The sequence below is a fragment of the Pongo abelii genome, chromosome X, assembly GCF_028885655.2.
Source record: "Pongo abelii isolate AG06213 chromosome X, NHGRI_mPonAbe1-v2.0_pri, whole genome shotgun sequence".
NCBI lineage: Eukaryota > Metazoa > Chordata > Mammalia > Primates > Hominidae > Pongo > Pongo abelii.
Genome location: NC_072008.2, coordinates 17,549,584 through 17,562,626, shown reverse-complemented (window position 1 = coordinate 17,562,626; position 13,043 = coordinate 17,549,584). Strand labels below are relative to the sequence as shown.

The following is a 13,043-nucleotide window of genomic DNA, read 5'->3' as shown; positions in this document are numbered from 1 at the left end:
GGCCCCAGACAAGGCTCTCCAATCCATGACAGCACCGGATGCAATTCCCAACTCCATCCCCACTGACTGGGTGTTTCCTGAGTTACTTTCATGCTTTGACTCCTACAGGAACTGGCCACAGTTACTTCTGGAGTCCTGGAAACATGGCAAGTGGATGTGCTCAACCAGTACCAATCACGAATATTCTGCCATGATCTATGATTCAGAAAACCTAGACATGGCACCTTCAGCACTAGAAGATTCCTCGAGGCCAGAGTGTCTGCACCTGTGAGCTGTTTTGGAGGTTGGAAAAATGTTTAGGAAGTAAATAATTTTGCTGGTCAGGCTCAAGCATTGCAGAGGAAATGGAGCTCACCTTATAGAGAGGGACTGTGGATAAACTGCTGCTTGGGCAGTTACTACTTTGTCATGTTGCTGAGACATTTCAAGAGCTCCCTAAAAAAGCCCTGAGATATCTCTTATCCTTCCCACTGGGAATGAGTGGGCACCCAAAAGTTGGCAGCAGAAATTCCACTGCAGGAGCTCCCCTGGTCTACTCAAAGCACTTAGAAACATGTGATGAAGCAGTCCTTTTGTTCTTCTCCACAAACCTTTGAGCTAAATATTATTAGTATCCCCATTTTAGAAATGAGAAAACTGAAGTAAAGCTACTTGCCCAAGGTCACACAGGTGGTAGGTAAGAGAAGCAGGATCTGAACCCAATTTAGTGAAGCTCCAAAGCCTACATTGTTAGTCACTATTCAAACTAGATGCATCCTGAAAGAACAACAAAGACTGAAAGGTTTCCTGGCTAATTAGGTACATTTAAAGCAGTATTTGAGGGGTTGTGGTGACTTTTGATCCTGAACAACTCTCTGGCTACAGCCAACACACCAGCCTTGGCTACTGGCTGTGAAGACATGAAAGTGCTGGTTGATTTGACAACCGGGAGCCAAAGGATGCCTTGTCAGCTGAGTTACTAGGACAAGGGCATCAGCTGCACAGAGATAAGCCTCTCTGTTCTCTTGTCATCCTCTCTGTCTCTTAAAGGATGTGTCAGGAAGGATCATCTCAGCTGAACTCCATGCTGCCCTGCAGGGAATGCTTCAGAGTCCTGGCCCTGGATGTGATATCAGGCTTTCAGCTTCTGGCTTCAGCAGAAAATTCCAACCTCCTCTCTCCCATACGATTTTCAAACAAATCAAGGACATTCATCACAATGTTCAACCTTTGAGTCTCCCAACCTGGAATTCTGGTAATTCCATTCAGGTTCTCGGGTCAGATGTAAGCATTATCTGGAATTCTTTTGCAATGTCACACAGCAGTTTTGAGTCCAGAGAATGCCTTGAAATTATTTCCACAGCTCTTCGAAATAGTAGCATCTATTTTACTTGACATTATGCTGGTAAGTGTTTAGCAAATGACTTTCCATAGGGAAAAAAAAGTCCGACTTGTAGTGCTTGCTGATTTCTGTGGTGTAAATACTCCCACCATGGATGACTTCACATCAGCTACCAATGTAATGTCACTGAACATGGAATTGGGAAGAAATGCACACAACTGGCTCTTGTGAACAAGCTGGCTCCCATATACCACAGCCAAGGATCCAGCACCCAAACTTGTTATGAATTACTGAGTATATACCCAAAGGAATATAAATCGTTCCATTATAAAGACACATGCATGCTTATGTTCTTTGCAGCACTATTCACAATAGGAAAGAAATGGAATCATCCCAAATGCCCATGAGTGACACATTGGATAAAGAAAATGTGGTACATATACACCATGGAATACTATGCAGCCATAAAAAAGAATGGACTCATGTCCTTTTCAGGGACATGGATAGAGTTGGAGGCCATTATCCATAGCAAATTAATGCAGGAACAGAAAACTAAATATGGCATCTTCCCACTTGTAAGTGGGAGCTAAATGATGAGACTACATGGACACATAGAGGGGAACAACAGACACTGGGGTCTACCTGAGGGTGGAGGGTGGGAGAAGGGAGAAGATCGGGAAAAATAACTAATGGATACTAGGCTTAATATCTGGGTGATGAAATAATCTGTACAACAAACCCCTGTGACACACTTTTACCTAAGCAACAAACCTGCACATCCTGCACATGTACCCTGTACATAAAATAAAGGTTAATAAAAGAAAAAACTCATCTTTTAACAGTCCTCAGAATACCAAAAACTCACTAAGCTGTCTGTGACGAATAACAAGTGATTAAGCGTATCTGAGGTCCAGCTGGGCCGCAAGATCTTGGGAGCTGATAGCGTGGTGCCTCTTCTGTTCAAAGCCAGCCACTAAGGCAGCAATGCAGAAATCAGGCAAAATAGACCAGGCATCCACCATAGTCACAAAGGTGCACACTGGGGAGATAAAGCTCATTTTACCACATAATCTCTTGAGCACTTTATACCTGGGTAGGCATTATCACATGATTCTTAAGCTTTCATCCTCAAAATGACTGCGAGGCTGGATAGTCACATTCCTCTAGCTTCCCCAATGCCTCTGAGATGAACATCAGCTTGGGGTATGCATTTTGGGGGGCTTTGTTTTATTTATCTTTGATCATATTTATTATTTATTTATTTCATCCTCTGTTGGATGTTTTTCTGTCGATTCTTTTGGAACCGTTGAAAGGCATCAATAAATAAATGAATCGATATAAATTAAATGAGTGAATGAATGAAACTCAAATACTTTGTAAACTGCATAACAGCTGTCATGACTAACAACAGCCCACCCACCACATATCCCTGCTGTCAGGGTCAACCTCAGTGGTAAACATCTCTACTGGAACCCTTAAGTGGGGCCTAGATAAGCAAAGAAGACCAATATCTTCATCTTGATAGTAATGCAAATAGCAACCACCGATTGTCTACTATGTGACACACATCAGACACTTGCTACAGACAAAAGCACTAACGATGTAAGCAAAATCATGGCCTCTTTCCTTCTAAGAGGAAAAGAATCAAGGTGGAAAGAAGTGGGTAAAGGGATGGAAAATAAACATCCGTATAGATGGGCTATTAGAGAGTCTAGGAGAGTTTGTGAGAATTGAGAAGAATGGAGACGAAAGAGAGAAAGAACCTTCTGAGATGCTTAGGTGTCTTTGAGAGATGAAAAGAGGCAGATTTTTTAAAAAGAACTGTTTCTGTAGGTTGTGAATTGGATCTCCTTTAACATTTTGAGAAACAAGGATTCCATTCTATTATCACTTCTGGTCGCTACACATTTCCTATTGTGATACTACACAAAGGTTGGACCAGGTGGAGCTCCAGTTATATTGGGTGTATATTATCTCTGTTACTGAAAATAGTTCTTCAAGATGGGCATTTTTATTTTCATTTTATGGATGATGAAACAGAGGCGCAGAGAGAATAAGCAACTATTCTGAGACAACACAAACTGTAAGTGACTGAGCCAAGATGCAGTCTCCTACTAGGAAAATAACAATAAACAGTGAAAAAAATAAGTGTAACAATATTCTATTTACAGGTGTATTAGTCCATTTGCATTGCTATGAAGGAATAATTGAGGCTGGGTAATTTATAAAGAAAAGAGGTTTATTTAGCTCATGGTTCTGCAGACTGTATAAGAAGCATGGTGCCAGCATCTGCTTATGGTGAGGCCTCAGAAAACTTCCACTCATCGTGGAAGGCAAAGGGGGAGCCGACATGTCACATGGTGAGAGAGTCAGCAAGAGAGAAGGGAGGAGGTGCCAGGCTCTTTTAAACAACCAGCTCTCACATGAACTAATAGAGCAAGAAGTTATTACCTTGAGGAGGGCACCAAGCCATTCATGAGGGATCCAACCCCATGACCCAAGCACTTCCCACTAGGACCCACCTCCAACATTGGGGATCAAATTTTAACAAGAGATTTGGAGAGGACAAATATCCAAACTATATCAATAGAAAACAGATCAGTTATTGGGAAGACAGCTGTGCACAAGTGACGAGTTAACAACATCCATGCTTAGTAAGTTTAGGTGGCATGGCTGGTATAATTGTTCCAAGGAGTCAAGAAAGTTCTCAGAGGTTCTCCTGGGCTAGGGAAGAACCTTGCAACATAGACCTTATACCTTCATTTTCCCAAGTGGGGCATCTGTCAACCCCAAGAAGTAAGCTTTGGAAGAAGATGTTCATAATATTCCAATATCTATCCCTCTTTTCTTCTATATTTAGATGAGCATAAGGCTTCCCAAAATATAGATGACTCCTTGCACTTTGTGGGAGAGTGGCCGTGAATCAAATACTGATCCATGTAGTCTCGGCAAAAGTGTTGTGCCTGAATCTAGGGAAGTTTGTCTTCTGCAGAAGGGGCATGTTGTTGACTTCCCCCTTTTCTCTCCTATCCATTGTCTGGAATGTGGACATGGCGGTCAGTCATCTTGGACCACCAGAATGAGGACCTCACCCTGGGAATAACAGAGCACCAAGATGAACTGATCCTAGGTCCCTGACTAGTATATAAGAAAGAAATAAACTTCTACCTTGTCTAAGCCACTGTTATACTGGGTCTTTGTTAGAGCAGCCAAACCTTCGTTTTAATCTGATAACCCAGCAACTCTACTCTTAAGTATATGCCCAAAGAGAAAAGTATAGAAGTCCATCAAAAAACAAGTACAAGAATATTCACAGCGGCTTTGTTCGTAATAGCCAAAAGCTAGAAACAACCCAAATACCCATCAACAGGAAATAAATAGTGATATAGTTACATAATGGACTCATACAGCAATTTAAAAATGAAGTACTGATACACACAGCATGGATGAATGTCATAGACATAATGTCGAAAGTGCATTTTGATTGCTTCTTGACCTTTTGGCTAAGAGTAAGTGAAAACTGTATTCTATATGATTCTATTTACACGAAGTTTAAGAAGAGGAAAAAATTAATCTATGGTGACACGAGTCAGAATAGTTGCCTCTGGGCAGGGTGTATGGACTGAATGGGGACACAGAAGAACCTCCTGAGGAGTGAGGACAATGTTCTTATATATCTTGGTCTGTATGGTGGTTGTACAGATATATATATAGTCAGGGTTATAATTGTAGTTATATATGTATTTGTGTAGTGATTTTTTAAAATCTTCCCTTTAAAATCCTTTTTATTCCATGTTTTGTCTTTCAAACATGATAGAACAAATTCCATGTTGAGGAAAAACATGTACACACACACACAAGACAAAACAAGACAGAAAGTTCAAATACTGTGGAAAACATACTCTACTCAGTAGAAACACTTGCAACATCAAATACACAAAAGAGAAATTAATTTGTGGCTGCCTGTTAAAGGAAAAAAAAATAGATTACTTCCAAAAGCCAGAGAACACAGCATCTGTCTCAGGAAACAAAGTTTCCATGGCTGCAAGACCAGAGTCAAGAGGAGAAGAAAAAAAGTCATGTCAGAAGCAGCAGAGTTTATCTTTCCCTCCTCAAATATCAGTGCCCACTGATCACTAAATCACTCCCATGGCTTATTAAAGTAAATGTCACAGAAAGTTACGGACACCGCCTTATTCATTAAATGCACTTGAAGAGATTTCTGGGAGAGAATTTTCTTTTAAATCAAATAGTAGATTTGCACTGCAGTAAGACGGTTATAACCCATACCAGCCAGAAGGTCGTTCATAACACTGAATGGGTGTTTGATGAGATGTTTTTATTCTCAGGCTGCACTAAAAATAGGAAGAATGTAAAGTTTAAACTTTAAGCCAACTTACTTGCAATGCATTCATCTATGTCTAACTGGCCATCATGACCCCTCAAGACTACATGGAAGCCGTGTAATAAGGAAGTCATGGGCACATGTTTCTAGACCATACACTTGGCTCCATGTTAGAATATATATATTATAAAGAGAAATGCAAACTCGCCATGCATTTTTTAAACTAACTTCAAACTAATTTTGTACTTGAAAAATTGAAGCCCCCAAACCATCAGGGTATGCATTATCTTTTTTCTACCATCAAGAGCACTTCAATAGAAAAGTTTGAGAAGCACTATCTAGAGATGCACAGGCTAATATGGTATTTAAGTTTAAATTTAAATTCATTAAAACGTCATGGTTTTAGGGCTTACATTTTATTCTTTAATCCACCTTGAGTTAATTTTTGTATAAGGTGTAAGGAAGGGGTGCAGTTTCAGTTTTCTGCATATGGCTAGCCAGTTTTCCCAACACCATTTATTAAATAGGGAATCCTTTCCCCATTGCTGGTTTTTGTCAGGTTTGTCAAAGATCAGATGGTTGTAGATGTGTGGCGTTATTTCTGAGGCCTCTGTTCTGTTCCATTGGCCTATATATCTGTTTTGGTACCAGTAGCATGCTGTTTTGGTTACTGTAGCCTTGTAGTATAGTTTGAAGTCAGGTAGCATAATGCCTCCAGCTTTGTTCTTTTTGCTTAGGATTGTCTTGGCTATACAGGCTCTTTTTTTTGGTTCCATATGAAATTTAAAATAGTTTTTTCTAAGTCTGTGAAGAAAGTCAATGGTAGCTTGATGGGGATAGCATTGAATCTATAAATTATTTTGGGCAGTATGGCCATTTTCATGATATTGATTCTTCCTATCCATGAGCATGGAATGTTTTTCCATTTGTTTGTGTCCTCTCTTATTTCCTTGAGCAGTGGTTTGTAGTTCTCCTTGAAGAGGTCCTTCACATCCCTTGTAAGTTGTATTCCTAGGTATTTTATTCTCTTTGTAGCAATTGTAAATGAGAGTCCAAACCCTAGAAGAAAACCTAGGCAATACCATTCAGGACATAGGCATGGGCAAAGACTTCATGACTAAAACATGGAAAGCAATGGCAACAAAAGCCAAAATTGACAAATGGCATCTAATTAAACTAAAGAGCTTCTGCACAGCAAAAGAAACTATCATCAGAGTGAAAAGGCAACCTACAGAATGGGAGAACATTTTTGCAATCTATCTATCTGACAAAAGGCTAATATCCAGAACCTACAATGAACTTTAACAAATTTACAAGAAAAAAACAACCCCATCAAAAAGTAGGCAAAGGATATGAACAGACACTTCTCAAAAGAAGACATTTATGTGCCCAACAAACATATGAAAAAAAGCTCATCATCACTGGTCATTAGAAAAATGCAAATCAAAACCACAATGAGATACCATCTCATGCCAGTTCGAATGGCAATCATTAAAAAGTCAGGAAACAATAGATGCTGGAGAGGATGTGGAGAAATTGGAATGCTTTTACACTGTTGGTAAATTAGTTCAACCATTGTGGAAGACACTGTGGTGATTCCTCAAGGACCTAGAACCAGAAATACCATTTGACCCAGCAACACCATTACTGGTTATATGCCCAAAGGATTATAAATCACTCTACTATAAAGACACATGCACACATGTATTTATTGCAGCACTATTCACAATAGCAAAGGCTTGGAACCAACTCAAATGCCCATCAATGATATACTGGATAAAGAAAATGTGGCACATATACACCATGGAATACTATGTAGCCATAAAAAAGGATGAATTCATGTCCTTTGCAGAAACATGGATGAAGCTGGAAACCATCTATCTCAGCAAACTAACACAGGAACAGAAAACCAAATACCACATGTTCTCACTCATAAGTGGGAGTTGAACAATGAGAACACATGGACACAGGGAGGGGAACATCACACACCAGGGCCTGTTGGGGAGTGAGGGGCTAGGGGAGGGATAGCATTAGGAGAAATACCTAATGTAGATGATGGGTTGATGGGTGCAGCAAACCACCATGGCACGTGTATACCTATGTAACAAACCTGCACCTTCTGCACATATATCCCAGAACTTAAAGTATAATAAAAAAAATTCAAATAAAATTAAACTAAAATTAAAGAAAATTTAAAATTCAGTTCCTCAGTTACATTACCCACATTTCAAGTGCTCAATACCCCTAAGTGGCTAGTGGCTACCATATTAGACACTGCAGATGCAGAATATTTCCAGCATCACAGAAAATCCTATTGGACAGCACTGGTCTAGATATACAAAAATCTAGTTAATCTATGGGAATTCTTTGAGATCCTTCCCTCCTAGCTTGAGAAGAGCGGAAGGTCTAAGATATTAGATAGAGTGTTGTAGAAACTCACCTTAAATTTCAAGGTCACATTACTTGAGAGTCTACAAAGTCCTAGGTATTGGGAGGGGAATCAAAGAAACAGGCACAGACCTTGGCTTCAAGAAGCAATAGCCATAAACTACACTAGTAAAAGAGCATAGAATGAGACCTCTATCAACACCACCTCTATAATACCATTCTCCACCCAATCCACAGAACCTTGGTGTTGGTTTCAAGGTCAAGCCCATTCATTTATAAAGCACATCGAAAATGGATTATATTAACAACTGGCACAGAATTCATCTTGAGCACGTTAGAGATGGAGGTCTGATTTTGGCTGGGAAAATCCCTTGGTCACTACTTGATGTGAACTTTGAAACTTGGTGCAAAGTGTTCAGGAACAAGATTACTAAAGATCTGGCAAAATCTTCTTCATGACACAAGGGAGTGAGTGTTTGTTCTCAAGGAGAACTGGAAGACGCAAGGATGAGAAGGGAAAGAAGAAGCTGGCCAAAGGACATGGTATTAAGGTTAAAAGGAGCAAAGCGGTTAAGTGGAAGTAGCTTCACAATTAGTTCCTCATCTCTGCCTGGCACATGAATACCCATTGACATCTGTGGTGGGCAGGATCTAAAATGAACGTGGCATATCTTCTTGGACCTTCCATTTTACTCCATAACATGAGGTGAGGTAGCCCCAGGATATTTTAAGAACAGGGATATTCAAAGTTCAATTTCAGGTCATTTGCAATGGTAGATTATTTGCAAAAAATGACCACAATAATTTGCCTTCCTCTATCCACACCCCTTTGCGAAGGGACTTTACAACCCCTCCCATCACTAGGTGAGTCTATTTCTCCGTCCCTTGAAATTAGTCTCACTTTATAATTTGTTTTAGCCAACAAAATGAAGCAAAAATTGTATCATGCCAGTTCCACATGTAGGGCTCAAGAGACCTGTTCCCACTCTCATCTTTAATTCATTTATTATGGAGTAAAATAGACGGTCCTAGAAGATGTGCTTTGCACAAGATCTCCCTGCTTCCATCCACCCCTGCCCTGCCTCAGTATGTTCCCAACACAGTAACATAAGCCACAATGTGTCCCTTCTTTGCTAAAAGCCCCCCAATGACTCTCCATCTCATTCAGAGAAAAAGGCAAAGGCCTTGCAATCACCCAAAAGATCCTGCATGTCTTGCACTGTTGCCCTCACCTTGGGATTTCTCCGAGCTCTTCTCCCACAGCTCATGCCTTACCCATGCAGCTCTGACCACACCAGGCTCCTTGCTATTCCTCAAATATGACAGGCACACACCCCAGCCTCAGGGCCTTTGCACTTACTATTTCCTTTGCTTGGAACTCTCTTCTTCAGATATCCACATGACTCATTCCTTCCAGGTTTTCACTCACATATCCACTTCTCAGTGAGGCTTTCCTTGATTGCTTGATTTAATATGGCACCCTCAGCAATCCTTATTCCCCAACTTTATTTTTCTTTTCATTACAGTGTCATCACCTAAGGAGAGTATAACATATTTATTTTATGTTGGTCACCTCCACTAGACTGCAAGTTCTCTGAAAACAGATCTGTATGTGTTTTGTTTATTGTTGTATCCTCAACACTTACAACAGTGCCAGGAACATAGGAGTGGTTGAATAAATATTTGTTGAGTGGATAAATGGATGTATGAAACTTGGCTACTGTAGCAGACTCTGTCAGTGCCCCTGCACATATCCCTCAGACCTTTCAGGTAAGCACCAGGAGATTTCCAACTGCTAGTGCCTGCATCTCTGAGCCTACGGGCTAATTTTCCTGAACCAGGACTGTAGAAGGTCACTCTGCCCGTGCACGAGGTGGGCTGGAAATGCCAAGAACTAATGAATGCCTCCAGGAGCAGCCTCCAAGCAATGATTATTGGGAGGTTGGTGTATAAATACTCCAGCTCCCTTGCCCCTTGGGTGGGATAATCCTTCTGTAGGATTCAGCTTGATAATGTCCTTTACTTGTTGCCCTCCTTCCCTGTATCATATTCTCACTACCTACAGGTAGTGTTATCCTGTATCCTACCCCCCCACACACACCCACACACAAAATAAATTACCTTCACTTGAATCATTATGCCAGGATCTGTGTCTGGGGGAACCAAATCCAAGACAGTAGGGAAACCTGGCTGATTTCTGCATTACATATAGAGCAAACATTTTCTGAATCCCACTATGTGCCCACGTGTTAAGCTCAACACAGACATCTAATTCCTGCTCTTAGGCTAATGAATGGGGCAAAGATGGATTTATGAAGACTGTTAAATTATAAGTTACATGACTGTCCTCACCATTTACTACTTTCCAGGAGGAAAAGGAGAGGGAGGGATTAAAAAGCCCATTACAGCATCCCTCAATAGCTCTGCCCAAGCCCCAATGACATGTCCTCAGCCCATCTCCAAAATCAAATAAACAAAAGCTGCACTGCTTCTTCTTTAGGCTTCTGATAAAATGTGCTATATTCATAGTGTGGTCTAACCCAGCTAATCCAAGCATCCTGAAGCTACCAAGGCTCTAAAAACTCAGGCTTTCTCTGCCAATCCCTCCCCACTTTTACACCCTTTCTTGGTCTCCAGTCTCACCCACCCCCATCCTCCCTAGAGGCATTCCTCTGGCGGATAAATCAGAGCTCTGAATTCTCTTGTGATGTTGTAACAAGCTGGCAGCGGGCATGACATGTAGCAGGGGAGGGCACAGGAGCTCCTAAATCAGAAATAATGAGATTTCTCTCTCAGAGGCAGCGTGAAATGAGAGGCAAAGAGCAAGGCGGCTGAAGATAGGAAAGGGACGAGGTGAGGGGCAGGAAGGGAAGTGAGGTAGCTGGAAGTAGCTTTAACCCAGTTTGCACTAATGTGCTTTTAGAGGTGTGTGTGAGTTAAAGAATGTGTGCATCCCTCTGTGAGTATGTACATGTGTGACATGCACAGCTATTAAATTAAAGATAACTGGCAGGAGAAGCAGCAAAGGCTTATGGGAAAATGCCCCTGCCCAATGATCACAGGCTGTTGGGCATCTTTGATGAATCAGTGTTTGCAAACAGGCAGGGGAGATGCTTGGGAAGAAGCCATACTAAGATGCAAATTTGTCCTAAAGGACAAAATAGAAAACGGGAAACAGAACAACCAGATGGATGGCCAGACAGACACACAGAGAAGAATTGGGGTCAAGCTCTCAGGGACTGAATGGCTACCAAGCTCTTATTTCCTCTGCAGCAACCGCAGGTCATTCTCTGAAAGAACTGGAGGCCAAGACCTGCTTTCTTTCTTGGCTTATTATCTGAATGACATTCGTTCTCCGTGTGACTAGAAGTCAGTGAAATACTAGCCTAAGCTGACAGTCTTGACTTCTTTCTAAATTGATCTGGGCAGGGTGTCTGCTCTGGGACCAGGCTTCCTTCTCATCCTTCTCCACACTTCCAAATAGCTGCTGGGTTGTGGCTACAGCCCAATTCAGAAGTTAGAGGAAAGTAAAATGGCTCTCTGCCTATCTATGCCACTGGGGGATTTATAAGTGGTTGAGTCATATTGATTCATCCTTCTATTATCTGTCTCTATTTTTCCCTCCCTTCCCCCAATCCCTTATTACTTCTGTGTTGTAGAAATTATGGCTCATTCCAGGGCAGGAAGGAGAGGAATGCAAGAAGACACATACCCTACTCCTCATTCTCAGGCACAGGGAGTTTTTTCAGTTCCCCAGGTCTAGGATGATGCCATTTGAAAGGCTTTGCCTGTCTGGGTCTGGCTGGGGGCTTATGATTAGAACAAGATTGAGATGTCATAGTGGATGCTGTGGGGGTGCCTCCAAGACCTCTCATTCTGGATTGAGGTACCCCATCTCCCAGCTGCTGGGATTATTGGCTTCTGAGAGCTCACAGCTTTTTCCTGCTCTGGGAATTGCCTTCTGCAGAAAGGAGCTGCCTCGCCCAAGCTCCTGCCCCCTACCTAGAGGAAACTTGCATCCAAAGACTGGTCATTTGGAAAATACGAAGGCCAGGCCCCCTTGCCTCAATTTGGGACAACTCTAAAGGACCAGCTTGCTTCCACAGCTGAGGTCTTTGTTGTACTACTGCATGGTGGTTCAGCTCTTCCCTATGCCCAGCCCTGCTTCCCTCACTCCTTGCAGGTGTTGATTCCACTGGCACTCCCCAGTAGCTTTCTTGTGCACAGGTCTCCATCTCAGAGTCTGTCCTAGGCACCCAACCTAAGACAGATGTGTAAGAAGGAAGCACGTTGTCCTAAAATCACTTACAAACTAGATTCTTCATTGAGCTTAAGACTTAAATAGCACATGACAAAGTTCATTAATACCTAGCTTTCTCAGGATATAAAGACTTACATTAAATAAATCACCTAGTGGTTAGGCTCAGGAACAGAAGGGAAGAGCAGGGAAAACTTTCAGTTCATACAAGAGTAAAGGATTCACTATTTTTCTCATTTCCCAGTTCATTTCGATCTTCAGTGGCAAAGCTAGCCTTATCCACCAAATGTGGCACGTAAAACCTTGTTCATACAAAGAAGGGAACGACAGGCACTGGGGTCTACTTGAGGGTGGAAGGTGGGAGGAGGGAGAGAAGCAGAAACAATAACTATTGGGTAGTAGGCTTAATATCTGGGTGATGAAATAATCTGTACCACAAACCCCTATGACACAAGTCTACCTATATAACAAACCTTCACGTGTACCCCTGAACCTAAAATAAAAGTTAAAAATAAATAAATAAATAAATAAAGCATTGTTCATGTGAAATATAATGCAAGAATGCAGGCCACATATGTAATTTAAATTTTTTCCAATAACCACATAAAAAATTTTTTTAAAGGAGGTGAAATTAAGTTTAATAATGTGTTTTATTTAATCCATTATGTCTAAAATATTATCATTTCAACATGTGATCAATGTAAAAAAATTACTAATGAGATTTTTACATT

At 41.2% G+C, this 13,043-nt stretch overlaps 1 protein-coding gene across 3 annotated transcripts in view; it reads right to left on the bottom strand.

Annotated features, from left to right (window-relative positions):
• Nucleotides 1-13,043, bottom strand: part of NHS (NHS actin remodeling regulator) — a 370,153-nt gene that overhangs the window by 259,139 nt on the left and 97,971 nt on the right. Inside the window, exon 1 of one of the 3 annotated variants that reach the window (XM_063721154.1) lies at nucleotides 9,415-10,704. The exons of the other annotated variants lie outside the window; for them this stretch is intronic. The gene's annotated coding sequence lies outside the window, so the exon portion shown is untranslated. Of the gene's footprint in view, nucleotides 1-9,414; nucleotides 10,705-13,043 lie in introns of those variants that run through there. 3 annotated transcript variants of the gene reach the window in all.